This window comes from Ornithodoros turicata, chromosome 1, assembly GCF_037126465.1.
Source record: "Ornithodoros turicata isolate Travis chromosome 1, ASM3712646v1, whole genome shotgun sequence".
NCBI classification, from domain to species: domain Eukaryota; kingdom Metazoa; phylum Arthropoda; class Arachnida; order Ixodida; family Argasidae; genus Ornithodoros; species Ornithodoros turicata.
Genome location: NC_088201.1, coordinates 228,174,947 through 228,202,877, shown reverse-complemented (window position 1 = coordinate 228,202,877; position 27,931 = coordinate 228,174,947). Strand labels below are relative to the sequence as shown.

The window sequence follows — 27,931 nt, the reverse complement described above, 5'->3', positions numbered from 1 at the left end:
ACTCGTATGTGTGGAGAAAGTGGAAATTCTCGCTGTTAGAGAGGACAATATCTTTTTATTTACACATCATCCTCTGCATCCGAATTGCGTTCCCAAGACCGATGTCTGTCAGATGCTAAAATGTGGTCGAGCACCTCGATCTTGTCCGTTTATTGACGCACTTGCAACCATTTCGGCCAATGAAGTTGAAGTTGAACTCCTCCATGAAGATGTGAAATATCTGCCAAGTTCCTCATTTTTCATCTTTTTGCACCGACGAGAAAAGCAGGAGCAAAAGCCACACGTGGTGTTTCCTACATATTCGGTAAACCACGATATCGAGGCATTGGCTTGGCCTCCCTTTATATAGCACTTACAAAAAATTGCAAAGAATGAGACTCGAAAACGAAACATCTCCTTCCCAGGCGGCAGGCTTTCCGAGCGTGCCATAAGCAAAAGGCATATGCTTTTTACTGCTCTATTCGCGTACTTTTGCCTTTGATTACCTTGTCTGCGATAAGCAGTGCATGTTTGCGATAAAAAAGTGTATTTACCTTGTTCTAATTACCAGGGTGTCTGTGTGTGTTCACAATCAGTTTGTTGCGATTAGCAGAGTGTTTGTGATTAACTTATTGTAATTCTTCTCCGTGCTTGCCTGCACCTGTTCGCGATTATCTTGTTGCGATAAGAAGCGGATTGTTGACGTTTGGCAATACATGTAGGATTACTATTGCAATTATTGTTCATGCACGGCCGCCACCAGCATTTTTATCTGCCTTCCACGATAGCCACCGTGATGACGAGGATGCTGCCCCCTAGTGTGATGCTTTGAAAATATGGCGCCACACGGTGTGACACTCCGCAACCATCAAGACGCTGGCTGGCGATGAATATGACTGATGTCGCTGCCTTCTTCCGAATGACGTCTTTGATTTAAATAAATTAAACCTTCGTGTCCACTCTGTCTTGTCTGTCAACTGACCGCTTGTATTGACTCACTGTATGATGCAATAACTTTCAAATTTTAAATGGGCTAAACTGATGGCCAATAACTACTACTGTGCGCTAAGTCGTGGGAGTATGGTACGCTAAGAACAGGCTGCTCAGACGTAGATTGAACAGAGGTCTTCCTTTTTAGCGCCAGAAACGTTTGGCAATAGTTTGAACTTTTAGGTATAGAGTACCCTTCAGAATAAAGTCTGCCTAGTTGGAATATAGTACATGCTCTCTGCGCACAGGCACCCACAGGATTTGGGAAGATCCGAAGACAGACTTCACTATACTGTCCTTGGGTCTTTTCTAATGATAGTTATTGCAACGAGCTCGTCGTGTAACATAAACCACGTTGGGAGACTTAGCTGGAGACGCAGACCGTCCCCGACCGTTTCTTGTTGCTTCGACACGTTCAAAGTCAACCAATATGTTCTACATTTTCTTGCATAACATTACCTGATTTCTTTATGGATTTCTCTCTGGATCTGATGCCCTCTGGCCACATCCTTCCTCGCAGCGCGACTTACCTCAAGTGGGTGACGGCGCTTCGTGTTCCCAACACTTAAAATAGACAACTACTCCAGAATAACAGCGTCCCTTTGCAAAATAAAGCTGCCCGTCCTTTTCGTTGCCTTCAGTGGGTCAGGTGCACTGTCTCTGCGCTAAGTAAGGTTTCCAATCTCTAAATTTTAAGCGGCGGCATTGAAGGCCATTGACTTCTCTCCTGTGTTCCCGAGTAGCAGTTGTTTAAATAACACATTCATCGACATTCTGTTACTTTACAGTGTACACGCACTGCAGTTGTCGCAGACTGTACCTATGCACTCAAATTAGCAACACTGAATTTAGTAATCTCTCCATGTGCCGTTTATTTGTGTGGTCGGTTGACACGAAGAAAAAGAGCAAACCGTCATTTCGAGCTTGGTTACCAGGTGGTTTTATTGTCGCTCGTCACCCTGCAAGATAGAGTTTACAGACTTTAATTTGGACAGGTCGTGCAGTACACGGTTGTAATACAATAATCATGGACGCAATATAAAAACACTTGTCATAGCATATCTAGCACGCAATATTAAAAGATACAAAACCACACAAAGAAATACAATTTCTGTTACACCGATGCCCCTGACGACCGGATGCTTTGGCATCGACTGCATTCTTTGCCGAATTAAAACTGGAAGCCTTTTCTGTGTTTTCCAGCACTTTATCCCAGAGTGGACGCATACACACATTCTCTCTCTCTTGACAGTACACTGTGCATTATGATAGTTGCTTCACGGTATCAGCAGGGCGGAATGACAAAAGAAGTAGCAGGAGTAGAAGCAGCTCAACTATGGTAACTATATAGTTGTGTTCAACTTAAGGAAGCACTGAGGTGACGCCTTTGTTTCTTTTTCGATGCAGGGTGTTTTCCAAGGAATAAAATGGGTCCTCGCAAAAGAACAATGAACGCATGTGACCTACGGAGCGAGCGGTAGGACTCTGTACCGCACACCTTTGAGAAATCGTTCTCCTCGTGAACAGAGCGCTTCGCAGAACGAGAGCACGTTGTGACATATGCTACTCCCCTCACGTGACCAGTAACGTACAGCGGCACAGCTCAATGTATAAAGGTTACGTGAGCTGCGAAGCAAAAAGAAAGAAACAAGAGTCGCGTTTACATGAATACGACACAAGCGCATCGTATCCAGTTGTCGAATCAAATCCACCCATGTAAACGGTTCAATTCGCTAGGAGAGCGTGTCGTATTCAATTCGCTAAACAGAGGTGGATCAAGACACTGAATGCGTGTTCAGATTGTGCATCCAAACAGACGATGCGCATCGAAGGAGGAAGGGAGGATTATGGGAAGTGGCGTTCAGCTGCGGGCTAGCTGTGTCGTCTTCTACTCCTAGACAGGATGACAAAGCTGTGATATTAGGGAGTTCCCAGCCACGCTCCTTTTTGGATATGTAGGCCAGTCTGTACTGACAGAAGCAGCAGGGCTTGCAGCCGTAGGGCAGATTTCATTCTGAAATACGCTTGAAAATGGGGCGTAGATGCTACGTTTTCGACGTTTTAATGTTTGGGGCGAAGGTAGCGGGACACCGGAAACAGCAGTAGTTGAGGACAGGGTGCCGATCCGAAACGTTTTTCGTTCCGGTTCTATCATAAACGCTCCGGTACCGGTCCTGCTCCGGAGCAAAAAAATAACGGTTGATACCGGTTTTAACCGGTTCCGCTGGTGGACATATTCTTTTCCAGAAAAAAAAACAATGCTGCAAAATGTAAACCCGTTTATATGCATACATGGTATTTAATATTAATAGGCAGCTGTGAAATTGGTAGCTCCTGGCTCCTACAGGTGACTGTCTGTTCAAATAGGCATTCTCCTTTCTTGAAGCGCGTGATACAGACGGTCTTTGTTGTGATGTCATACGTAAAGTACTTTCTTGCTCGATTGGTGCGATCGCGTCCCATCCGAATGCCTGTTTCTGCTTCCTCGCCAGCAAGCACTACCGCACGAGTACGGCGCAAATCGAGGAACACCTTCACTCACAAACGCGCTCGACGGCTCCATTTCCTTTTCTTCGTGTCCTGCCCACAAAAGAGGCGCCACTTCGCACGCGCTTGCCTCGCGGATACGTACATGTATTCAACTTCGCTGCTCTCAAACAAGGGATTACCGATAGAGAAGCCGTTTCGCAGCCCCCTTGGGTCGCACATTGATAGAGAGTCACAACCGGTCACATGTACATCTAAGTCTATGTGCGCGAACGATAAAATGTTACAAAGGGAGCCTAAGGGTCATACTCTACCGACATACATTGCACCGTAACCGTAACCCTCGTGATGTGTCCATGACATTACTTGAGAACACACGACGACTGTTTCATTCGCCTACTCGTAGTCCAAACCGGCGAAGTTTTTGCTTGGACCGAAAACCGTTAAATAAATTTTTCGGTTTCCCTCCTGAGCGAAAAAAACGTATACGGTTTCGATTCCGTTCCGGTTCGCACCAAAATAGCGTTTTTTTTTTTCGGTTTTCGCTTCCGGTTTTCGATTCGCTCCAACACCCTGGTTGAGGAAGTGCACCTCTAACTTTCCAATATGACATGGCGTGGCGCCACCTCCGGTCTGGGCTCGATGCGCATCCATGTAAACGGTGTCGCATCATCTTCTCGCCTGTTTGAAGTCGATTCGATACGCTTGTGTCGTATTCATGCAAACGGGGCTAAGGCGTGGAACCTCCAATACTACACGCGAGAAACGTGTCGGCCGTCTACGGCTTCTGTTTTTTTCTTCTTTCTTTCTTTTTTTGTAAATTTGATTGCCAACCTATAACGCACCGCAGAGAGAAAATATTTTGCATGTTAACTCCTGGTGTGCGGCTTGACAGAAGAGGCAGAATTTCGAACGACGTTAAAAATGTCACCTCACTGCTAAAAGGAAATCTAGTCCGCGTCAACTACATACGCCTTGGAGATAAGGAGTCGAAATAACGAGCCAGGAGAAATACTCCAGCACCACCATGTGGCGTATAGTGTCGTGTGGCCTGTCTTAACAGCCAATACGGACGCTGAGCGAGCATAATGGGCTGAAGAGTGAGCGTGACCTCTCTGTGTCCAGCCATCCTATTTCCAGCACAAGAATATTTTGAGAGCTGACTGGCTCGATTTCTTTCCCTTCTCAAGTTGAGCACGACTCTAGGTTGCGGTTGTTGTAGGTGGGTACCTCTTCTCGAGCAGAATATGACCTGTGCTTCCACAACGGGGAGTCCTTGTTGCGTCTAGTGAGGAGAAAAACGAATATGCTCACCTTTGTGGCCTCTTCTCTCAGCATAGAAAGCAGCGACCTGCTCCCGCGAGTGAAAAAAGTGACTCGGAATTTGTTCCACCACACACGTGATGCACTAATAATTCCCCAAATACGCCTACATTTCGAGGCGCTGCAAAAGAATGCACTTGCAATATTTCCTCACAACCCAACTAGTAAAAAGTCAACTGCGGGGACGTTAATATTACAATGACATAGGAGGTCAGCGTTTCTCGGGAGAGATATGCGAGGGAATAATTTCTTGGAGTATCGTCCTTGGTCAATAGGTGGAATCTGTAAGGGTAAAAGAAAACGGGAGAAAAAAACCCAAGTGTGTCAGCGAGTTTAACCTAGGTCATGAACCTGGGCTGCGCATTGTCGACAAAATGGCTGGGTATTCGTTGATCGTGAACTGAAATTTGTGGATTAGGTATGATTTACGCTGTTGTCTGCTGTGGTAGGAAGGGAAAATCGATTGCAAGATGAATCGGCTGGAGTATTAAAAGAATGGCCAGGTTCAGAAGAATTGGTTTGTTTTGTTATGTCCGATTTATTGTTATTAAAACCAATCCTGGAAAGTAGTTTCAGTTTGGTCAGTGCATTGTGCTTTACAGAGATTACATTGAATATAGTGCAAGGGCACATTCGTATTCGTTACTAAAAAAGGCACACCCGCTCTAAAACATTTAAAAAACGTAGAAATTCTCATTTCGGAACCGGTCTGCTTCCATTATCTGATTCAACTGTCAGGGCGGCTGAGCTGCATGTTTATCTTTAATGGCCAGTAACAATCCGAGATTACAATAACAACAACAACAGAGATTACATCCTAACAAAAAAAAATCTCTTTGCTTGAGTTGCAGTCGAAATCGTCATTAACTTTAACTCAAAATTTGTGCTATGGTCAGTGCCTATGGTCTGCATCTGCGTCCCTTGCGAGGCTTGAGAGGGTATATTTATTGGAGTGTAATCTCTGCGAAGCACAATACATTTGCCAAACTGTAGCTACGTTTAGAATTCGTTTTAAAACCCATAAATGCGACATAATGAAGAAAGCAAATCTCCCCATCTTTGTACACTTGAATGAACACCATTCCTTTAAAGTCATTTTGGTATTAGCTTTCCCTTCCCAGAACAGCAGACAGCAGCGTGAAATCGTACCTAATCCACAAATTTCCGTCCACCTGTCAACAAGAACCCTGGGGTTTTGTCCACAGTGCGCAGCCGAGGTTCGTGACCTACAGGTTAAGCTCGTCGACTCACTTCCGTTCTTTTATCTTAACAGATTCCTCCTGATGACTAGGGACAAAGCTCCTGGCATGACAAGCGCCCTACCGCGTGCACAATTCTTATATATCTCACTGGTGTTTATACAGGGTGTTTTTTGTTAGGCGATACAGATTTTTCATCACAAAATTATAAGGGCTCTACATATGCTGTTTTCATATCTGTCAACTCTGGGCCGGCAGACGTTCTTGGCCATATGTTTCTCAACTGTCATGTCACAAATTACCTAAAAATAGTTAATTAATAATTAAAAAGTTAATTAAAATTAATTAATTAAAAAATAATTAAAAGTTAATAAGGATAATTAAAAAGTCAATTAACTATATTTAGGTAATTAGTGATTTCACAGTTGAGCAACATATGGCCAAGTACGTCCGCCGACCCAGAGATGACAAATGTGAAAACAGCACGTCTAGAGCCCTTATAGTTTTTTTATGACAAATCTGTATCGCCTAAAAAAAGACACCCTGCAAATGAGTGCCCATACCATTGTTTAACAGAGTAGTGTCAGGGACGACGCTGTCGTCTGCTTCGTGATCACTTATCTGCTCTGAGAGTTCGCGCTCACAATCTTGTCGTCTTCTTATTTCTCATATCATTATTCATGTGTCGTTCGTTATCTACAGCTTACTTGCTTCATTAGAGAGTTTTAGTACGTCGTACGTAAAGGCGGTAGCGTACGTAACAGATACCCTTGGTGGTTCCGCGCACTGCGCAGAGCCATATATGTCTGCATTAATAACCGAACTCGCCCACCAGCACTTGCCTGCTGTAGTCTGGCACATGGTTTTATACAGCCAACGACGTAGGGCACTGCTGAGGTCGCGCGCGACAGAGAGGGATCACTTAGTTGGCGATGGAGTGCGGGTAATGCGGGTATACCCGTATTACCGGCGGTCGCATTGCGGGTACTCCTGCATTTTGCCCGCTACCCGCAGCTATGGCGATTTTCTATCCGCAAATTGTGACGATGTGCGGGTAACTACGGGTACCCGCGGGTATGTCCACACCCGCGCTCAGCTCTAGTTATAATGTGCCCCAAAATAGGGCCACAATGTGTTGAAAGTCGCTCGTGGACAACGGCTTAGGTCATACACAACATTTTGCTCGCAACGGCGGAAAACAGTGCATACACAATGGGGCAAATGAAAAAAAAAAGGACAAAGACAAGCAGAAAACGAAAAATTCTAAGTATTGCACAATTGGAAGGCACCAAATGTGGGAACGTAATTTGCATTTTTCGCGGTTAATTCGAGAACAGAATAAGTGAATTCTATTGCAATACGTAGTCAGGAGATGCTTCCCGTGCCTTGAACTTTGAATTTTGTGCATGGAATATAGTCATCAGTTTGTATTGCACTTTGTGTTGGGAAGAGTATATACTACTCACGGCCACTCAAAAAATAATCTAAAGAACTAAGTTACAGCTAGGCTTCCAGTATCTTCGGATTAAGAGAAAAACGATGGAAGAAAGGAAAAAAATGTATTCCTCTCTTTAGCGTCCAGGAGAGGTAAGCAAGAAAAGTCATATCCTGAGGACTCGTTAATCGCCTTTATGGCGGTGAGTGAGTTACTCTCCCCCACGACAAAGGATATCTTGACCCTCTGCAGCAGCCAATGTTATATTTCTTTTTGTCCAACACTCTTAAAAATGAACTTCACCACATAGCACGCTCCTAGCCAACCATAATCCCGAGTGATATCGTTCCCTTCCTCGATTTGTTGAAAACGGGAGGCGTACGCCTTTTTGTGACACTTATGCAGAAATGTTAATTGTCACAAAAAGGCGTACGCCTCCCGTTTTCCACAAATCATGTGAGAGAACGATGTCAATCGGGATGATGGTTGGCTTGGGGCGTGCTATGTGGTGAAGTTCATTTTTAAGAGTGAAGGTATGCCGGTATAACTCATAGATCACTCTATTCTACATGACGACATCTCGGCCCTTTTTTGAGTTTTCTTGGGGGCGGTTTTTCTTTGTATTTTTCTGTGGATCGCGGTTCGCGTCCTCCTCAAACTGTACAGGGAAACACGGAGGGCATGTACACTCTTAAAAATGAACTTCACCGCACAGCACGCTCCTAGCCAACCATAATCTCAAATGATATCGTTATCTGACCTGATTTGTTGAAAACGGGAGGCGTACGCCTTTTCTGTGACAATTATGAGCAGCGTAAGTGTCACAAAAAAGGCGTACGCCTTCCGTTTTCAACAAATCAGGGTAGATATTGATATCATTCGAGATGATGGTTGGCTAGGAGTGTGCTATGCGGTGAAGTTCATTTTTAAGAGTGATAGATCGTCTTATTAGAGGGACAGCTGTTTTTGCAGGAAGATAGTTGTACGCAGGAACATAGTGCGCGAGCAAAAGTTGCGTCGCAAATACATCGAGGAAATTCCGATTTCAAGATGTTCACGTCACCAGACGTTCGCACGAGTAATACAGATGTCTGTTCCGCAAGGTGTGTTGCCTGAGAGCACGGAGTACATGCTCCGTGGATGCTCCGTGCTCCGGAGTTCTTACTCCGTGCATGACAGTAAGGGCTTCTGTAAGACAGCTTCTGATGCTTTTCGCGAGTATATGTTTTCACAGCAGTAGCTTTTTCTTCAAATTTCTTATGTCTAACGAGGCGAATCTCGTCTCTGAATCTCGTAAAGTCCCCAACCCTGTTACAAGCGCAGGCGTCGTCGGTGAATGTCCTGAAGGTCGAGTGCAATAGGGGAGGACGGGAAGGTACAGACTGGTGAAACTAAAGAAGGTTCATAATAAGAGAACTGAATGTTCTTGGGCTGAAACAACGTAGAAAGTACAAATACATACAAAGCCTCAAATTGCCTAAGAAATTAACGATGAAAGATGAAAGTCACTGAAAAGGCTAAACAGCTGCAAGACTGGAACCCACATCACTGTTCGCTTAGCTCAATCGGTAGAGCTTGAACCGCGGTAATCCAGAAGATGTGAGTTCGAGCCCTATAGCTGGCTGACCTTTTCAGTGACTTTCATCTTAGAGCGTTGAGAAGACACATACCATCCACACCTATTACACTTGACTTTCAGTGCATTGTGCTGCTTGGAATACCGCATTCGTTCGTAAACCCCTTGCTATAACGAACCCGAAGCGACTAAGCACGTCCATCTTATTATTGGGCAAGGGAAAGGTGTCTTCCGCAAGCGGACCAACCATTCTCCATGATAGTATTGTTTTCCTATCTTTGACTACACTGTTAAAACAGAACTTCACCGCATATCACGCTCCTAGCCAACCATCACACCGAATGATATCATTCTGTGTCATGATTTGTTCAAAACAGGGGGAGGCGCCTATCTGGGACAAGATAATCTGCCCCAGATAGGCGCTTCCTCCCATTTTCGACAAATCAATGCACAGAATGATATCATTCGGAATGATGGTTGGCTATGAGCGTGCTGATGCGGTGAAGCTCTGCTTTACCAGTGTAGGGTTATCGCGTCTGATTCAAAGAGAGAGGTGGGCGTACGCCTTTTTGTGGCAATTTGGATACATGAAAGTTGTCACAAAAAGGCGTACGACTACCTCTCTCTTCAAATCAGAAGCGATAACCCTATCATCCGTGGCAATGGTTGACGCACAGCTTGCTATGCGGTGAAGTTCTGTTTTTAGAGTGTGTTAAAAGCGCAGGCGGCGGCGTTCGCAAACACTCGTTCGTTTATATTGGATTCTCTGTTGGTTTCTTATTGGTTTCCCTTGCTAGGTTGTAACGAACCCGAAGCGACGAAGCACATCCATCTTATTATTGGGCAAGGGAAAGGTGTCTTCCGCAAGCGGACCAACCACTCTCCATGATAGTATTGTTTTCCTATCTTTGACTACACTCTTAAAAATGAACTTCACCGCATAGCACGTTCTTAGCCAACCGTCATCTCGAATGATATCGTTATCTGCCCTGATTTGTTGAAAACGGGAGGCGTACGCCTTTTTTTGTGACACTTATGCTGTTCATAATTGTCACAGAAAAGGCGTACGCCTCCCGTTTTCAACAAATCAGGGCAGATAACGATATCATTTGAGATGATGGTTGGCTAGGAGCGTGCTGTGCAGTGAAGTTCATTTTTAAGAGTGTAGAGGAGACCTGTTCTCGTCAAAGGTAGTCGCCCAGATTGCATACACCCCATCCTCAACGTCACCCTCAAGGTGGAGCGTCACGCTCCGTCCACGTTGCTAGAGGGGCTTCCAAGCAAGCTCCTGTGTTCACGATGCGTCTTGCACTGCCACTGCTCACTAATGGCGGAAAAGTGTTATCATAAAGGTAGCCAAAGTTATGCTGTGGTTACTTTGTGCTGATTACATTATTCATTTCGAGTTTTTTTTTTTTTTTTCTTATGTCCTACATTACCAAAAGGTACTCTTCGTGTTTTGCAAACATTGCAAGTTCTGCAATATTTACCTGGCTGAATTTGGGCTGTAGTATCTGATTGGCTAACGGACATAGTTTGTGGTATGACCAATAGGTATACACGAAAACGATTCCGTTTCCTTCAAGAGTGTTCAGGAACATGGGGAACGTCATTTTGACATCTGCTGTCCTGAAGCAAGTCTCATTCGTACAACATATTGGATGTCGTGACAACTCAAAGAGGAAGAGACGTATCTTAGACTCGAAGAAAAGGCATCGTCCCTTGATCCAGATTTATTTCGTCGTCTCTTCATCCAGATTATCATTTACCATCGTCATCCTCATCTTCATGCACATAGAGACACTGACCACTATCGTGAGACCGACTTCCATGGAGGAAGGAAAGAGAGGAGGAGTCCTATTGCTCTGAGAAGTGAAGCCGAGATTGGGGACAGTGACATCACCGCTCGTTTTCCGCTTTCGATTACACACATCTCTATGAGAGACCCCAACGCATAGTTTCGGAATACTTGGAAAGGTGCGGTCTAGCGCGTCAAAGTGCCCCCCAAAGTGTCGTATGCAAAGCGACCCTATTCAGGTAACGTGACCCCCTCGTGCCCCTAAAGAAGCTACTGCTCATGTCCCATCCTCACCTCACTTGCCCCACAATTCTCTTTTCTGAAGAAGAGCATTTTCTTATTCTTTCCTCCATGGCAACTTCAGTCAGCGAACACAGCACCACCACCGCTTAGTCAACGCCACACAGCTGCATGTAACCTAAGACCCTTCGTTGTGTGTTCTCAACATGAGTGTAACGAGCACGCACCACCCTTCTTTCAATGTCCTAGGTTTTTAATCTAAAGGTCGAAGGATCTCTTCTCAGATCTATCATCACAGACACAGAGGCCGTGCCGGACACGATGACGGTGTGCTGACCCTTGTGGTTACCCCGCATATCAGCGTTCGCTACGGACACTAATCTGATGTGGTGACACGAATGTGATAATCGTCTTTATAGCAGGAGACACATTCGGTGTTGATGCGTTGAGCGTTTTAGTGGATCTTAATCTAACGCATTGCGTGGGCTGTGACAAGATGAGTACAACGTCCGACGCAGCAAAGATGTGATTGGTGTAAGCGAAGGGTGGAGTCAACAGACTGAGGTACTTGCATTAAAAGTTGTCCAGCATATTACTATTATTCAACAACAATCGATGCGTTTTGGGAGAGTAAAATGACGTTCTTACCAGGATTCTACGGGCGCAACGAAAAGGAACGCCTAGTCCAAGGTGATCAATTACGCACGATGTAAATATACGAGACGTGAGTAGGAACAACATGGTCTAGTACATCATAGGACAGTCTCGATCCACATCGAGAAAACGCGAGACGGTGCGGTATGACTGTTTTCCATTATTTTAAATAGATAAGTCTGCTGGATAACTTCTTATGGAGCAATCTGTGCTGACTGACTACCCTCTTATGTTGTAAATCTAAAACCACTTGGATATTTCATCGATGATGATGATGATGATGATTATTATTATTATTATTATTACAGGGTGTATACCAAACTGCAGCCTTCAAATTCCATGACTTTTCCAGGTTTTCCCTGACTATTTCAAGCAAATTCCCTGAGAAAAACAAAAGGAAACTTGGTGTGCCTGCTCCTACGTTTTGATACAGATCCATCACAAAAACAGACCATTTATTGAGGCTTTCCTGCCTTTCTGCCTCAGAGCTTGTCGTGCTGGCGAAAAGCTAGTCGGGATAACGTTGCTGCGGCATTGCCGCTCAACCACCGGCATCATCCCGGCACTAATCCGCTGTTTTCCCTGACTTGAGCTTCTTTTTAGCCAAATTCCCTGACAATCCCCTGACTTTGCCAGTAACATCAAAATTCCCTGACAATCCCCTGTTTTCGAGGTTTTCCAGGTTGGTAGACACCCTGTATTACCCAATGAGGGTCCTAGACCCTATAAAGGTGGAGTCAGCCGACTGATGTTGTTTCATTAAAAGCTGTCCAGCATATTAGTAGTATTCATCGACGATGGATGTGTAAAATGATGTTCTTACCGGGATCAGCACTTCTACGAGCCCTCGCAGGCACGTCATAAGCTGCTGCCACTGCAACAGAATTATTACAGCATCGTAAACTTTTGGAAATGTTTCGGAAACGTTGACATGGATGCTAAGCGCGATGTAAATACACGGGGCATGGGTAAGAACAACATGGTCTAGTACAGCCTAGGACAGTCTCGATCCACATCGAGAAAACGCGAGACGGTGCGGTATGACTGTTTTCCTTTTTTTTTTTAAATAGGTATAAGTCTGCTGATGGAAAAAGATGGAAAAAAGGAAAAAAAATGTATTCCTCTCTTTAGCGTCCAGGAGAGGTCAGCAAGAAAAGTCATATCCTGAGGTCTCGTTAATCGCCTTTATGGCGGTGAGTGAGTTACTCTCCCCCACGACAAAGGATATCTTGACCCTCTGCAGCAGCCAATGTTATATTTCTTTTTGTCCAAGGTATGCCGGTATAACTCATAGATCACTCTATTCCACATGACGACATCTCGGCCCTTTTATTAGTTTTCTTGGGGGATGTCCAGCGGTTTTTCTTTCTGTTTTTCTGTGGATCGCGGTTCGCGTCCTCCTCAAACTGTACAGGAAAACACAGAGGGCTGTAGATCGTCATATTAGAGGGACAGCTGTTTTTGCAGGAAGATAGTTGTACGCAGGAACATAGTGCGCGAGCAAAAGTTGCGTCGCAAATACTTCGAGGAAATTCCGATTTCAAGATGTTCACGTCACCAGACGTTCGCACGAGTAATACAGATGTCTGTTCCTCAAGGTGTGTTGCCTGAGAGCACGGAGTACATGCTCCGTGTATGCTCCGTGCTCCGGAGTTCTTACTCCGTGCATGACAGTAAGGGCTTCTGTAAGACAGCTTCTGATGCTTTTCGCGAGTATATGTTTTCACAGCAGTAGCTTTTTCTTCAAATTTCTTATGTCTAACGAGGCGAATCTCGTCTCTGAATCTCGTAAAGTCCCCAACCCGGTTACAAGCGCAGGCGTCGTCGGTGAATGTCCTGAAGGTCGAGTGCGATAGGAGTGGACGGGAAGGCCTTGAACAGAATGGTGAAACTAAAGAACGTTCATAATGAGAGAACTGGATGTTATAGGGCTCAAATAACGTAGAAAGCAGAAATACATACAATGCCTCAAATTGCCTAAGAAATTAACGATGAAAGATGAAAGTCACTGAAAAGGCTAAACAGCTGCAAGACTCGAACCCACATCACTGTTAGCTTAGCTCAATCGGTAGAGCTTGAACCGCGGTAATCCAGAAGATGTATGGGTTCGAGTCGTATAGCTGGCTAACCTTTTCAGTGACTTTCATCTTAGAGCGTTGAGAAGACACATGCCATCCACACCTATTACACTCCACTTTCAGTGCATTGTGCTGCTTGGAATACCGCATTCGTTCGTAAACCCATTGCTATAACGAACCCGAAGCGACGAAGCACGTCCATCTTATTATTGGGCAAGGGAAAGATGTCTTCCGCAAGCGGACCAACCATTCTCCATGATAGTATTGTTTTCCTATCTTTGACTACACTGTTAAAACAGAACTTCACCACATAGCACGCTCCTAGCCAACCATCACACCGAATGATATCATTCTGTATCATGATTTGTTCAAAACGGGGGGAGGCGCCTATCTGGGACAAGATAATCTGCCCCAGATAGGCGCCTCCTCCTATGTTCGACAAACCAATGCACAGAATGATATAATTCAGAATGATGGTTGGCTATGAGCGTGCTGATGCGGTGAAGCTCTGCTTTAACAGTGTAGGGTTATCGCGTCTGATTCAAAGAGAGAGGTGGGCGTACGCCTTTTTGTGGCAATTTGGATACATGAAAGTTGTCACAAAAAGGCGTACGACTACCTCTCTCTTCAAATCAGAAGCGATAACCCTATCATCCGTGGCAATGGTTGACGCACAGCTTGCTATGTGGTGAAGTTCTTTTTTTAGAGTGTGTTAAAAGCGCAGGCGGCGGCGTTCGCAAACACTCGTTCGTTTATATTGGATTCTCTTTTGGTTTCTTATTGGTTTCCCTTGCTAGGTTGTAACGAACCCGAAGCGACGAAGCACATCCATCTTATTATTGGGCAAGGGAAAGGTGTCTTCCGCAAGCGGACCAACCACTCTCCATGATAGTATTGTTTTCCTATCTTTGACTACACTCTTAAAAATGACTTCACCGCATAGCACGTTCTTAGCCAACCGTCATCTCGAATGATATCGTTATCTGCCCTGATTTGTTGAAAACGGGAGGCGTACGCCTTTTTTGTGACACTTATGCTGTTCATAATTGTCACAGAAAAGGCGTACGCCTCCCGTTTTCAACAAATCAGGGCAGATAACGATATCATTTGAGATGATGGTTGGCTAGGAGCGTGCTGTGCAGTGAAGTTCATTTTTAAGAGTGTAGAGGAGACCTGTTCTCGTCAAAGGTAGTCGCCCAGATTGCATACACCCCATCCTCAACGTCACCCTCAAGGTGGAGCGTCACGCTCCGTCCACGTTGCTAGAGGGGCTTCCAAGCAAGCTCCTGTGTTCACGATGCGTCTTGCACTGCCACTGCTCACTAATGGCGGAAAAGTGTTATCATAAAGGTAGCCAAAGTTATGCTGTGGTTACTTTGTGCTGATTACATTATTCATTTCGAGTTTTTTTTTTTTTTTCTTATGTCCTAAATTACCAAAAGGTACTCTTCGTGTTTTGCAAACATTGCAAGTTCTGCAATATTTCCCTGGCTGAATTTGGGCTGTAGTATCTGACTGGCTAACGGACATAGTTTGTGGTATGACCAATAGGTATACACGAAAACGATTCCGTTTCCTTCAAGAGAGTTCATGAACATGGGGAACGTCATTTTAATGTCTGCTGTCATGGAGGAAATCTCATTCGTACAACATATTGTATGTCGTGACAACTAAAAGAGGAAAAGACGTATCTTAGACTCGAAGAAGAGGCAATCGTCTGTTGATCTAGATTTATTTCATCGTCTCTTCATCCAGATCATCATTTACCATCGTCATCCTCATCTTCATGCACATAGAGACGCTGACCACTAACGTGAGACCGACTTCCATGGAGGAAGAAAAGAGAGGAGGAGTCCTATTGCTCTGAGAAGTGAAGCCGAGATTGGTGGCCACTCCAGTGACATCACCGCTCGTTTTTCACTTTCGATTACACACATCTCTACGGGAGACCTCAACGCATAGTTTCGGAATACTTGGAGAGGTGCGGTCTAGCGCGTCAAAGTGCCCCCCAAAGTGTCGTGTGCAAAGCGACCCTATTGGGCTATTCAGGTAACGTGACCCCCGCGTGCCTCTAAAGAAGCTACAGCTCATGTCCCATCCTCACGTCACTTCTCTTTTCTGAAGAAGAGCACGCCTCCTTGTCGTCTTTCCTCCATGCCAACTTCAGTCAGCGAACACAGCACAACCACCGCTTAGTCAACGCCACATACCTGCATGTAACCTAAGACCTAAGACTCGTTGTGTGTTCTCAACATGAGTGTAACGAGCACGTACCACCCTTCTTTCGATGTCCGAGGTTTTTAATCTAAAGGTCGAAGAATCTCTTCTCTCAGATTCATCATCACAGACATAGAGGGCGTGCCTGCAGCCGGACATGATGACGGTGTGCTGACCCTTGTGGTTACCCAGCATATCAGCGTTCGCTACGGACACTAATCTGATGTGACACGAATGGGATAATCGTCTTTATAGCAGGAGACACATGTCTGTGCTGATGCGTTGAGCGTTTTAGTGGATCTTAATCTATCGCATTGCGTGGGCTATGACAAGATGGGTACAACGTCAGATGCGGCAAAGATGTGATTGGTGTAAGCGAAGGGTGGAGTCAACAGACTGAGGTACTTGCATTAAAAGTTGTCCAGCATATTACTATTATTCAATAACAATCGATGAGTTTTGGGAGAGTAAAATGACGTTCTTACCAGGATTCTACGGACGCAACAAAAAAAAAACAAAAAAAAAACGCCCAGTCCAAGGTGATCAATTACGCACGATGTAAATATACGAGACGTGAGTAGGAACAACATGGTCCAGTACATCTTATAGGACAGTCTTGATCCACATCGAGGAAACGCGAGACGGTGCGGTTTGACTGTTTCCCATTTTTTAAAAATAGATAAGTCTGCTGGATAACTTCTTATGGAACAATCTGTGCTGACTGACATCCCTCTCATGTTGTACACTCTTAAAAATGAACTTCACCTCATTGCACGCTCCTAGCTAACCACCATCTCGAATGATATCGTTATCTGACCTGATTTGTTGAAAACGAGAGGCGTACGCCTTTTCTGTGACAATTATGAACAGCATAAGTGTCACAAAAAAGGCGTACGCCTCCCGTTTCCATCAAATCAGGGCAGATAACGATATCATTCGAGATTATGGTTGGCTAAGACCGTGCTATGCGGTGAAGTTCATTTTTAAGAGTGTAGGTCTAAAACCACTTGGATATTTCATCGATTATTATTATAGTTACCGAATGACGGTCCTAGACCCTATAAAGGTGGACTCAGTCGATTGAGGTTCTTTCATTATAATCTATCCATCATATTTCTAATATTCATCGACGATGGGTGTGTAAAATGATATTCTTACAAGGATCATCACTTCCATGTCCCAACCAAGCAAAGACAGGTGCTGCCACTGCAATGGAATTATTACAGATCGTAAACATTTGGACATGTTTCGGAAACGTGGACGTGGTTACTACGCTCGACGTAAATACACGGGACGTGAGCAGGAACAACATGGTCTAGTAGTGCCTAGGACAGTCTATAGATCCACATCGAGAAAACGCGAGACGGTGCAGTATGACTGTTTTCTTTTTTTTTTAATAGATATAAGTCTGCTGTATATCTTCTTATGGAACAATCTGTGCTGACTGACTACCCTCTTATGTTGTAGGTCTAAAACCACTTGGATATTTCATCGATTATTATTATTGTTACCCAATGAGGGTCCTAAACCCTATAAAGGTGGACTCAGTCCATTGATGTTCTTTCATTATAAGCTATCCATCATATTACTAATATTCATCGACGATGGATGTGTAAAATGATATTCTTACCGGGATCAGCACTTCTAAGTCCCCACCGAGGCCAGGCATCAGCTGCTGCCACTGCAATAGAATTATTACAGCATCGTAAACATTTGGAAATGTTTCGGTAACGTTGACATGGATACTCACATCCAATGACGACGAGTAACAGGAGAAGGACCTTCATGATTGGTTGATGCTCTTCACTGTGTCAGCTACAGCGCTGTATTGGAAAGATGGACATGCTATATATTACCAGAATTTTAGAACACGCCTGGCCAGTGGGAAGTAGGTTGTTCACCCACCTTTCTGTCTTGTTACGACAAGACACAATTACAACTACGTACCGGGTGTCCCACCGAAATCCCCCGGCTGGATAATTCGTGAACAGGTGCATGGCGCCATCGAAGAAATTTCTTTTTAGTAGAGATCCTTGGGACATCGGCCATGAACTGAGTAGTGTGCGGCTCATTTGCAGACACTCACTAATTAAATAAACATGCTAACTTTTAGCTTTTACTTCGTACGCTTACGGAACCTCTATTTAACGCATCGGGACCTTCAGCGAAAAATATTCCAAGGAAAGAAAAAAACGCATCGACACTTAGTGATTTTTCCGAGTAATTAATTGGTTTCGGTTTACATATTTCTTGCGCGGAGCAGTGCACCAATGCGCTCTTTGGATCAGCTATCCGGCTGTCAATTTCGTGTTCATCCGCCTCGTTCACGCACGGGGGCGACGGAAGATTAGAAACAGCCGCAAGAGACGCTTTTGTATTCGTTCTCAAAGCAACTGATAAACAGCGCTGGCGGTTCTGTCGTTCCGTAGGCGAGATAGCGTGCTCTTATCATGGATGATGATGAATGCGCCACGAGCGCTGTGAATGTGGAGTAGTGGGGTACACTCTTAAAAATTAGCTACACCACATAGCAGGCTCCTAGCCAACCATCATCCCGAATGACAACGGTCTTTCCCTTGATGTGAGGAAAATGGGAGGCGTACGCTTTTTTTTTGTATCAATTATGCCAAACATAAGCGTAAAAAGGCTCCTCCTCCCGTTTTCAACAAATCGAGCGAGAACGTTGTCATTGGGGATGATGGTTAAGGAGCACGCAATGTGGTGTAGCTAATTTTTAAGCGTGTACCCCACTACTCCACATTCACAGCGCTCGTGGCGCATTCATCATCATCCATGATAAGAGCACGCTATCTCGCCTACGGAACGACAGAACCGCCAGCGCTGTTTATCAGTTGCTTTGAGAACGAATACCAAAGCGTCTCTTGCTGCTGTTCCTATATAATCTTTCGTCGCCCCCCTGGGTGAACCAGGCGAATGAACACGAAATTGACAGCCGGATAGCTGATCCAAAGAGCGCATTGGCGCACTGCTCCGCGCAAGAAATATGTGAACCGAAACCAATTAATTACTCGGAAAAATCACTAAGTGTCGACGCCTTTTTTTTTTTCTTGGAATATTTTTCGCTGAAGGTCCCGATGCGTAAAACGGAGGTTCCGTAAGCGTGCGAAGTAAAAGCTAAAAGTTAGCATGTTTATTTAATTAGTTCGTGTATGCAAATGAGCCGCACACTACTCAGTTCATGGCCGATGCCCCAAGGATCTCTACCAAAAAGAAATTTATTCGATGGCGCCATCTGTTCACGAATTATCCAGCCGGGGTATTTCGGTGGGACAACAAGACGTTATTTCAGCAACACTGAGAGAACATGCTTTTTTTTAGGTTTCTTCGCTGACTTATGGAGCAAATGCTAGAGAGAAGGTATTCATTTATTTATTCGCCTGGATCAGTTCTAAAGACTAGGTCAGTATAGAAAAACTTGTACAATTGTGAACTTGTGTGGAATGAAACTTGGGTTATTGGTAGACTGCAACAAGCAAAAAGGAAACGTCAGATGAGGGAAGCTTTAGTCATTTTTTAGTCGTCAGGGTATTGCGTCAGTGAGGCGCCTTTGAAGCTGCCCTTGGTTTCTGCGTCACTTTTTCCCACGGTCTGTACTCGCATAACAATTTATGTGGTCTTTTGAGTAAGAGCCATTTGATGACTTGAGCCGCTTGATGTTTGTCTTTTGTCCCTCCATGTAAACCCAAGCTCAGGTCCATTAAATCTGAAAATTCCTGGGCACCGAAACAACCCAGCATCCCAGCGTTTTGCCATTAGAGCTCTACTACGATTCCTGACGGACACGGACTGGGTTTCTCTTGTTTGACTGCTACTCTTTCACTATGGCACCACCAGCAACCCTCATGTGTTTCAGCAGCCACCACCCCTCCAAATGAATGGGCAAGTCCTCATAACTGTGTCATAAACTGCAGACAGGGAAGTACTCGGCTTCGAACCCCGGCTTTGCTGTCTGGGATTTTCCTCAGACTCTTTCAGATATCTTAGAAGTCGGCCCAGGACCTCTTTCAACACCTCCTCATAGCTGCGACCAACGTCGATTTTGGCGTACACTCTTAAAAATGAACTTCACCGCATAGCACGCTCCTAACCAACCATCATCTCAAAATATATCGTTATCTGCCCTGATCTGTTGAAAACGGGAGGCGTACGCCTTTTTTGTGACAATTATAAACAGCATAAGTGTCACAAAAAAGGCGGGCGCCTCCCGTTTTCAACAAATCAGGGCAGATAACGATATCATTCGAGATTATGGTTGGCTAGGAGCGTGCTATGCGGTGAAGTTCATTTTTAAGAGTGTATTTTGGCCAAACATATCTCCCCAAATCTCAACATCATCTTAAGTCCATTTCGTTCATCAGCCTGCCTCTATCTATGGCTTTTATCAGTCGCACATTGAAGATTGTCAGAAACATGCGTATTTCTTACGACCTTCACATCCGTCACATGTGCGAATCTGAGAAGCGTCGTTGGTTTACGAATGTTCGATGCCCGACGACTCCGTACCAATCCCGATTAATTTCTAGGTTTCCGGCCCCGACCAATCTGTAGCCTACGCAGTCCGACCCAGTGAAGTGGACTGTAAAAGTTGACCGTGGCTCGCAAAAAGTGGGGTTAGACAGGTTCGAGCTGAATCTAGGCCCGGCGATGTGCATGGCCGGCCCGCAAAGAGAAAGCGGGCCGGACGTACCCGAAAGCCCGTGCAGTGCTCCAGGGTGGCCGGCTTAGACCAAGCTCTTCTGTGCCCTGCATGCCAGCATGACTAATCATCGCTCATAGGTTCCTTCGGATACGGACTCCCTCCCGTTCTCTGAGGGTTCTGCTTTTAACTTTATCCACTCCATCCATGTCTAAAAGTCCCGTTCAACATGGCTTGTAACTAGCAAATGAGCTGGTCAGTCGCCACTGACCCAGTACAACCAGGCATGCACATTGCTTTGTGGGAGCTCTTCATTTTTCTTCTGCGTCATACTTAACAAATTGCCGGCACTGAGCGCCGTAACTTATACACTGTGAGCAAAATGGGAACATGCTTCACCGCAGAGGCCGCGCTTCACTATCAGACACGAACCATACGCGGAGATTTGCCTAAAAAAATCACCTGTCTCAGCAGGCCCAGTGAACGCTCTTAACACAGTTCAATATTGCGGCTAATTCTGTCCACTGCTTTTGCCTGTCTAATAATGTGTAGGACGGCAACAATATGCCCACGAATAAATTGCGGTGGTCGATCATGAACTGCAGATTGATTTCATATTGGTTGTGCAAGCGTTTGGCGAAAACTGCATTATGCTGTTGTAGGTCTGTTATCTTTAGGGTGTATGATTTTAAAGAAAAGTCTCAAATACTGCGTAACTGTAGCAAATTGAAGGGTACAAGCATTTCTGTGAGTGAGGATTTTTCAAAGAAAATTCAGGAAGCGCGGACACTGTTGTGGAATAGCTGCTCAGATGATAGGAGTTCTGGTATTAAAGCTCGACTTGCCTACGACAAACTGTATCTGCGTGACAAGGTGTACTGCTGGGATTTTGTAGCTAACTCTCGTAAGGAGCTTGTCACGGCAACGGTTCTGAGTAGCGATATTCTTACTAGTAGACATACTGATTATCTAAATACAAATTCCTGATGTACTGGGTCTGCCCCTGACGCTCTTTTATACAAATACTCGCAGCATCTGCTCCAATGATAAGCGTGACTGCCTTCTGTCCCACATTGATGATTGTGACGCTGATATTGTGGCCCTCACAGAGACTTGGTTGACACCCCATATAAATAATGACGAAATATTCGCCAACTCATCACTTTCGATGTGATAGGGCACAACGTATAGGTGGTGGTGTACTGTTGGCAGTCAGGCCATGTTTGAAACCTGTTGTCATTAACCTTTCAGTTGTTGATCTTGAAATGGTGTGGATTTCCTTTCGTTGTAAGAATAATAATTTTGTAGTAGGTGTGTGTTACCGCCCGCCTGATTCATCGCCATCTTTCGTTTCATCGTTTCATGATGCACTCAACGAAATAGCTATCAGATTCCCTTCATCAATAGTATACATCGTCGGCGACTTGAATTTCCCTGATATTGTTTGGGATCCGCTACCCGTCTCCCGCAATAAGACTTGTGACGACTTTATTCGAGTTGCATCTATTTTTAACTTGTCCCAATTAATTTTGCAGCCCACTAGAATTGGCTCTAATCGTTCGAGTATCTTGGACCTTTTGTTCACAACTCACCTGAATACTGTCCATTCTATACAGTTGTTAGCTGGCATTAGTGATCACGCTATCGTAGTTTCCTCTATTGACATACCTTACATTCGTGAACGTGTTACTACCAAGACCATCACTTGTTACTCGAGAGCGAATTTCGATGCCATCAACCATGCCCTTTCTGCTTTTTCCGAAGACTTCCTTTCTTGTTTTTCATCGCGGTCATTAAACGAGAATCTCAAGCGTGAAATCAATCGTCTTGTTGACCTTCATATACCTCGGATTACTGTTCCAGCGTGTAGTCGGTCCCCGTGGTTTAACAATGAACTCAAGAGGCTTAGAAACAAGAAAAAGCGGCTGTTCCGCAGGGCACGTAGCAGTAACGATTCCGATCTGTGGGCTAGATATCACCACAGCGCGAATGAGTTTAAACAGTCTGTACGGTCTACAAAAACTAGGTACTTTGAAACAACATTGCCATTACTTCTTCGTACTAACCCTAAGCTGTTTTGGAATTCCGTTCGGCCTCATAATAGACATACTGTAAACCTCACGGTCAATGATACTGCTATATCCCCTGATTTGTGCGCGTGTGTTCTTAACAACGAGTTCTCCAAGTCGTACACTGTAAGAGATCCTCAGGCTCTATTACCATCCATAAATGATTCATTCACTACAGCTTTTCCTATGGACCCTGTTATGATTGACCCTGTTGGTGTATTTTCACTCATTGACAATCTAAGGCTATCTTCCAGCTGTGGACCCGACAACATCACGTCAAAGTTTCTCAAGAGTACCAAGGAGACCATTGGCATTTTATTGTACCAAATATTTTCGCAATCTATTGAGTGCTGTAGGATTCCGGACGACTGGAGGACGGCGAAAGTGGTTCCTGTCTACAAGTCTGGTAGCAAGCAAGATCCGGGTAATTACAGACCGATTTCGTTAACTTCCATCCCCTGCAAACTTCTCGAGCATATCATTTATTCCAACCTTATCCGTTTCCTCGAAGCTAACTCCTTCTTCTCTAACTTACAACATGGTTTCCGGCAAGGGCTATCATGTGAAACTCAGCTGGCATGTTTTACGAGCGATCTATTCTCCGCCATGCATTCTAAGTCACTTACTGATGCCATATTCATAGATTTTCGCAAAGCTTTTGACACTGTTCCTCATCATCTCCTTCTTCTGAAGTTGTCAGCCCTGAAAATCGATCCTAAAATTGTAGCTTGGATCGGGGACTTCCTTCATAACAGAATTCAGTTTGTGTACGCCAACAATTCATTTTCTCCTTCTACGCTTGTCACTTCAGGAGTTCCCCAGGGTTCCGTCCTCGGGCCTCTCCTATTCCTAATATACATTAACGATTTACCTTCCTCTATATCATCACATATAAGACTCTTTGCCGACGATTGCGTAATATACCGTATTATTAACTCCTCCAGCGACGTATCTGCATTACAAAATGATCTTGACAGCTTATCTTCTTGGTGTGAAACTTGGCTCATGTCCTTGAACGTTAACAAATGCGTGGCAATTAGTCACACTAAACACTTGGTTAATTCCTACCTCCTTGGCAACATTAAGCTGGATAGCGTACTTAGTTACAAATATTTAGGTGTTCACATTTCGAGTGATCTTAGATGGGACATCCACATTAATTCTGTGCTCTCCAAAGCCAGCCAAACACTTGGCTTCATTATACGCAATTATTCAAAGGCACCCTGCGACTTAAAACGGCAGCTTTATGTTACATTAGTCCGCCCAAAATTGGAATACGCATCATCTATTTGGGACCCGCACCAGGATTCTCTCATTAACAAATTAGAAGGCTTACAAAATCGAGCTTTATATTTTCCGACTACTCCCGACACTCTAGCGTAACGCTACTCAAGAAACAAGCCTCCCTTCCCCTTCTTTCTGTTCGTCGCAAAATAGCTCGCCTCACATTGCTTCACAAGTTTTACTACCACAACATTCTGCCCTCCTGCTCTCACCACCCCATCATATTTCCAACTACCTCGACCACTCAGAGAAACTACTTGTTCATTTAGTCGCACAAATCACTTCGCCAATTCATTTGTTCCCAGAACAGCGAACGACTGGAACCATCTTCCCACCTCCACCGTCATCGTCCGGGACCCTAACAGCTTCCGCAAGCTGCTGGACCAATTACTTTGTATGTAAATTCGTTGTATGTTCCTTCATTTTGCCACTCCCCTCTGTAATTCTCTGACCTGAGGGTAAATAAAGAAAGAAAGAAAGAAATGAGCGGAAGTCATCCCCATATCATCGTCATCATGTATCTCTCTCTCTCTCTCTCTCTCTCTCTCTATGGTGTAAAGCGTGACACTTTTGCTCCATGGTTAACGCTCGAATTTGTCGTCTCCTTTTAATACCATCGGCTTTCCACGTGATTCTCCTCCTGCTGCGTAATTGGCTGAGAGCGCGGCGTCTCGTTCCCGGACGTTTCAACTCTGCATCCAAGTCAAACAACAGCCAACCATCCGAAACGCGCCATCGCAAAGGAAAAAAAAAAGTTTCAGTTGTCGCGCATGCCACGCGAATGTACGAGGAGTGTTCAAGTCAAACCGTTACTTTCTGTCTCCCTGAGTGTACAAATGGCTCGCGCTACTTCTTTTTCGTCATTTTCACACGCGACAGGCCCCACCACGTGGTGGTCCAAAGTTTGTGCAAAACAGAAGACACGTGCTGGACAAGATGGCCGACAACGCGGTGAGCGCGCACATCGAACAGCGAATTGTCATTAAGTTTCTCGTGAATGAAGGCGTAAAGTCATCTTAAATTCATAGAAGACATCAGGCTCAGTACGGCTATCTCTTACGTCGGGCAACCAGGTTGCGACTTGCGAGATAGTTAGGTGTGCTACTTAAGGTACTCATCGCCAGTCAAAAATTGTTTTCTTTACGTCAAACCCCAGAGCGCGTTATCCTATCCAACGATACATGATAACCCATTGCAGTTATGCTCCTACATTTGACCCATATCTGCAAGGCATTACGCGCAATTTGAAAAAGTATCCCGGCATTTTCTTAGTTGAACGAAATTACTCCCCGTAGCACCAGCAGGGAGAGCGCTAATTTTTTAGATAGCCACGTCCATAGCCAAATCGATGGCCAACTAACACTGGACATGTAGACAAGGAGCAGAATGGGACTTACTACTTGCAGAAGACAGCACAAGTTTCGCAGACGACCGTTGTTTCTGTTAGGCCAGGCTGTCGTTTATAAACCCCCGATACATCCTGGAGGAAGTCTACGTAGGCTGAGCTGATTGGTTAGAGAGAAACAGCTCCCACGATATCCGTATACTGATACGCTTGTGAACACTACGCCGGTTTATGTAACATCGGCAGAAGCCTCGGATGGATGGATATACCAAACAAAATGTGGACATCAGCTTCAGAATGCCACACCTAATGCGTTTTATTGGCTAATGGTACACATTTTTCAGAACTCGCGTATAGAACACAGACCGTTATCTCCGGTATACCAAATATACTCCAAGCCGTAGATCATTTTAGAAAACACATTCCTGTACTTCCCGCTCATGTTGCTGAACACTCTGAACACAGAACTTGACCGCATAGCACGCTCTGCACCAACCTTTGCCACGAATGATAGGGTTTTCGCTTATGATTCGGGGAGAGAGGGAAGCGTACGCCTTTTTGTGTCAATTATCGTGCGTTTCAAATTGCCACAAAAAGGCATACGCCCCCTTCTCTCTCTTCGAATCAAAAGCGATAACCCTCGTGGCAAGTATTCGAGCTGAGTGTGCTATGCGGTGAAGTTGAGTTTTTAGAGTGAAGACTCTGAAGATCGATGCTCGGTCATGACCCAGAAAAATACTTCGGGGGGGGGGGGACTTTTTGTCGGGGGAGGATTTCCCCTCGGTTGCCCCTCCCAAAAGTATACCAAATGTACCATTCCTGGGGAGGGGAGGGAGCACCCATGGACAAGGAAGTTGCAAACGGTCACTCGCCCATGCGCTAGCGCTGTCACAATAAGACTGACAGTTGTCCCAGGCAGCACACGACATCGGGCCGATATCGGCAGCAAGTTGGGCATGTCGGCCCAACATATCCCCGACACTGCCAACTTGTGACCGGTGTACGACAGAAGTTGGCAATGTCGGCTCGATGTTGAAGGAAAAACGCGACATCTAGCCGACACTGCCAACTTGCGACCGATATCACGCTGAAGTTGGCAATGTCGGCTCGGCGTTGACCGAAACAAGCGACATGTAGCCGACAATGCCAACCTGCGACCGATATCACTTTGAAGTTGGCAATGTCGGCTCGATGTTGATGGAAAAACGCGACGTCTAGCAGACACTGCCAACTTGCGACCGATATCACTCTGAAGTTGGCAATGTCGGCACAGTGTTGACCGAAATAAGCGACATGTAGCCGACAATGCCAACTTGCGACCGATATCACTTTGAAGTTGGCAATGTCGGCTTGGTGTTGACCGACACCAGCGAGATGACGCTGACGATGTCAACTTGCGATTGACATCCCACAGAGATTGACAATGTCGGCTTGATGATTATAGAAACCAGAGACATGACGCCGACATTGCCAACTTGCGACCAACATCCCCCTGAAGTTGGCAATGTCGGCTCGATGTTGACCGAAGCCAACGACATGACGCTGACACTGGCTTTCCATCGACTTCCTTGGTGTCCCGCGCCAAAAGCAAGTAGGAAACACATTCGTTACGTTAATGTCGAGTTACTATTCGAAGCAATTCCACACTTGAGCATCGTTTGTATGCTTGAGCGAATTAAACTGAGACACGTCACCTCCACCATTTTGATTCCGAGATGAGCAGGGCTCTCGAAGTTGCGGAAGCTCGTAAGGCATGAAATATATAGTATCTGTTTTCGCTCGGAAAAGGAATGCCGGTTCCTTTTGAAAGCTTCTTGGACTTCGTGGTCCTAGGAGCTTTTAAACTTTTTTTCGTCTTGCTTTTTGTAACGCCGCGCTCATTGCCCGCCACGGGAAACACGAGGAACAAAGGAAACCATCAGAAAATGAAACGAGTAAGAAACAATGGCAGAAATAAAACGTTGTTTCGTCGCAAATAACCGGTCTAACGTTTAGTTACGACCGCCAACACACGAATACAAATACAAAATTATGTTAGTTAAATTAACAAACAAAACTTAACTTAACAAAATTAAGTTATGTTTTCAGTTGAAACCAGCATTCTTCCTCCTACCATTTCTTCTTTTAACCTCTGCCACCACACATTTCATTTTCTCATGCAGCGTTTCTTTTTGTTGGTTTCCTGGACTCCCAGTAAAGGAAAATACGCTTTAAAAGGCAAATGGGCCATTCCACGCTAAGTGATCCAGAGGTGCCGCTCGAACCCCCCTAAAATTTTATGTGAATTTTTTGGTGGTTCCTTATGACTCCGAAAGCAACAGAACATTGGTCTTTTCTAACGAAATTGAAATTTATAGGGTGCAAAGCCCCTCAAAGATGCAGTGCTTGGCGAAAACCTATGTCGTTCTAAGCAAGCATTACGACCCAGGTAAGGCACGAACCATGTTAAAAAGCGTCTTATTTGATAGGGGAGCGTTCATTTTACCGTGTGAACCAATTTTCACCACCGCATTCGACGGGCTCCACGCTTGCGGCGTGCACGAAATTTGCAGAGTTTGTGCAAGATTACCATTTTTTTTTTTTTTTGTAATATAACGTTC

At 44.9% G+C, this 27,931-nt stretch overlaps 1 long non-coding RNA gene across 1 annotated transcript; it reads right to left on the bottom strand.

The window, feature by feature from the left end:
• Positions 1-1,885: 1,885 nt before the first annotated feature.
• Positions 1,886-25,470, bottom strand: LOC135377120 (uncharacterized). Its single transcript, XR_010418045.1, has 7 exons — positions 25,384-25,470; positions 17,727-17,799; positions 17,607-17,657; positions 17,135-17,182; positions 12,505-12,555; positions 4,771-4,807; positions 1,886-1,928 (listed from the first exon to the last, which is right to left on the bottom strand). It is a non-coding gene; the product is annotated as an uncharacterized LOC135377120 (long non-coding RNA).
• Between the last annotated feature and the right edge of the window lie 2,461 nt (positions 25,471-27,931).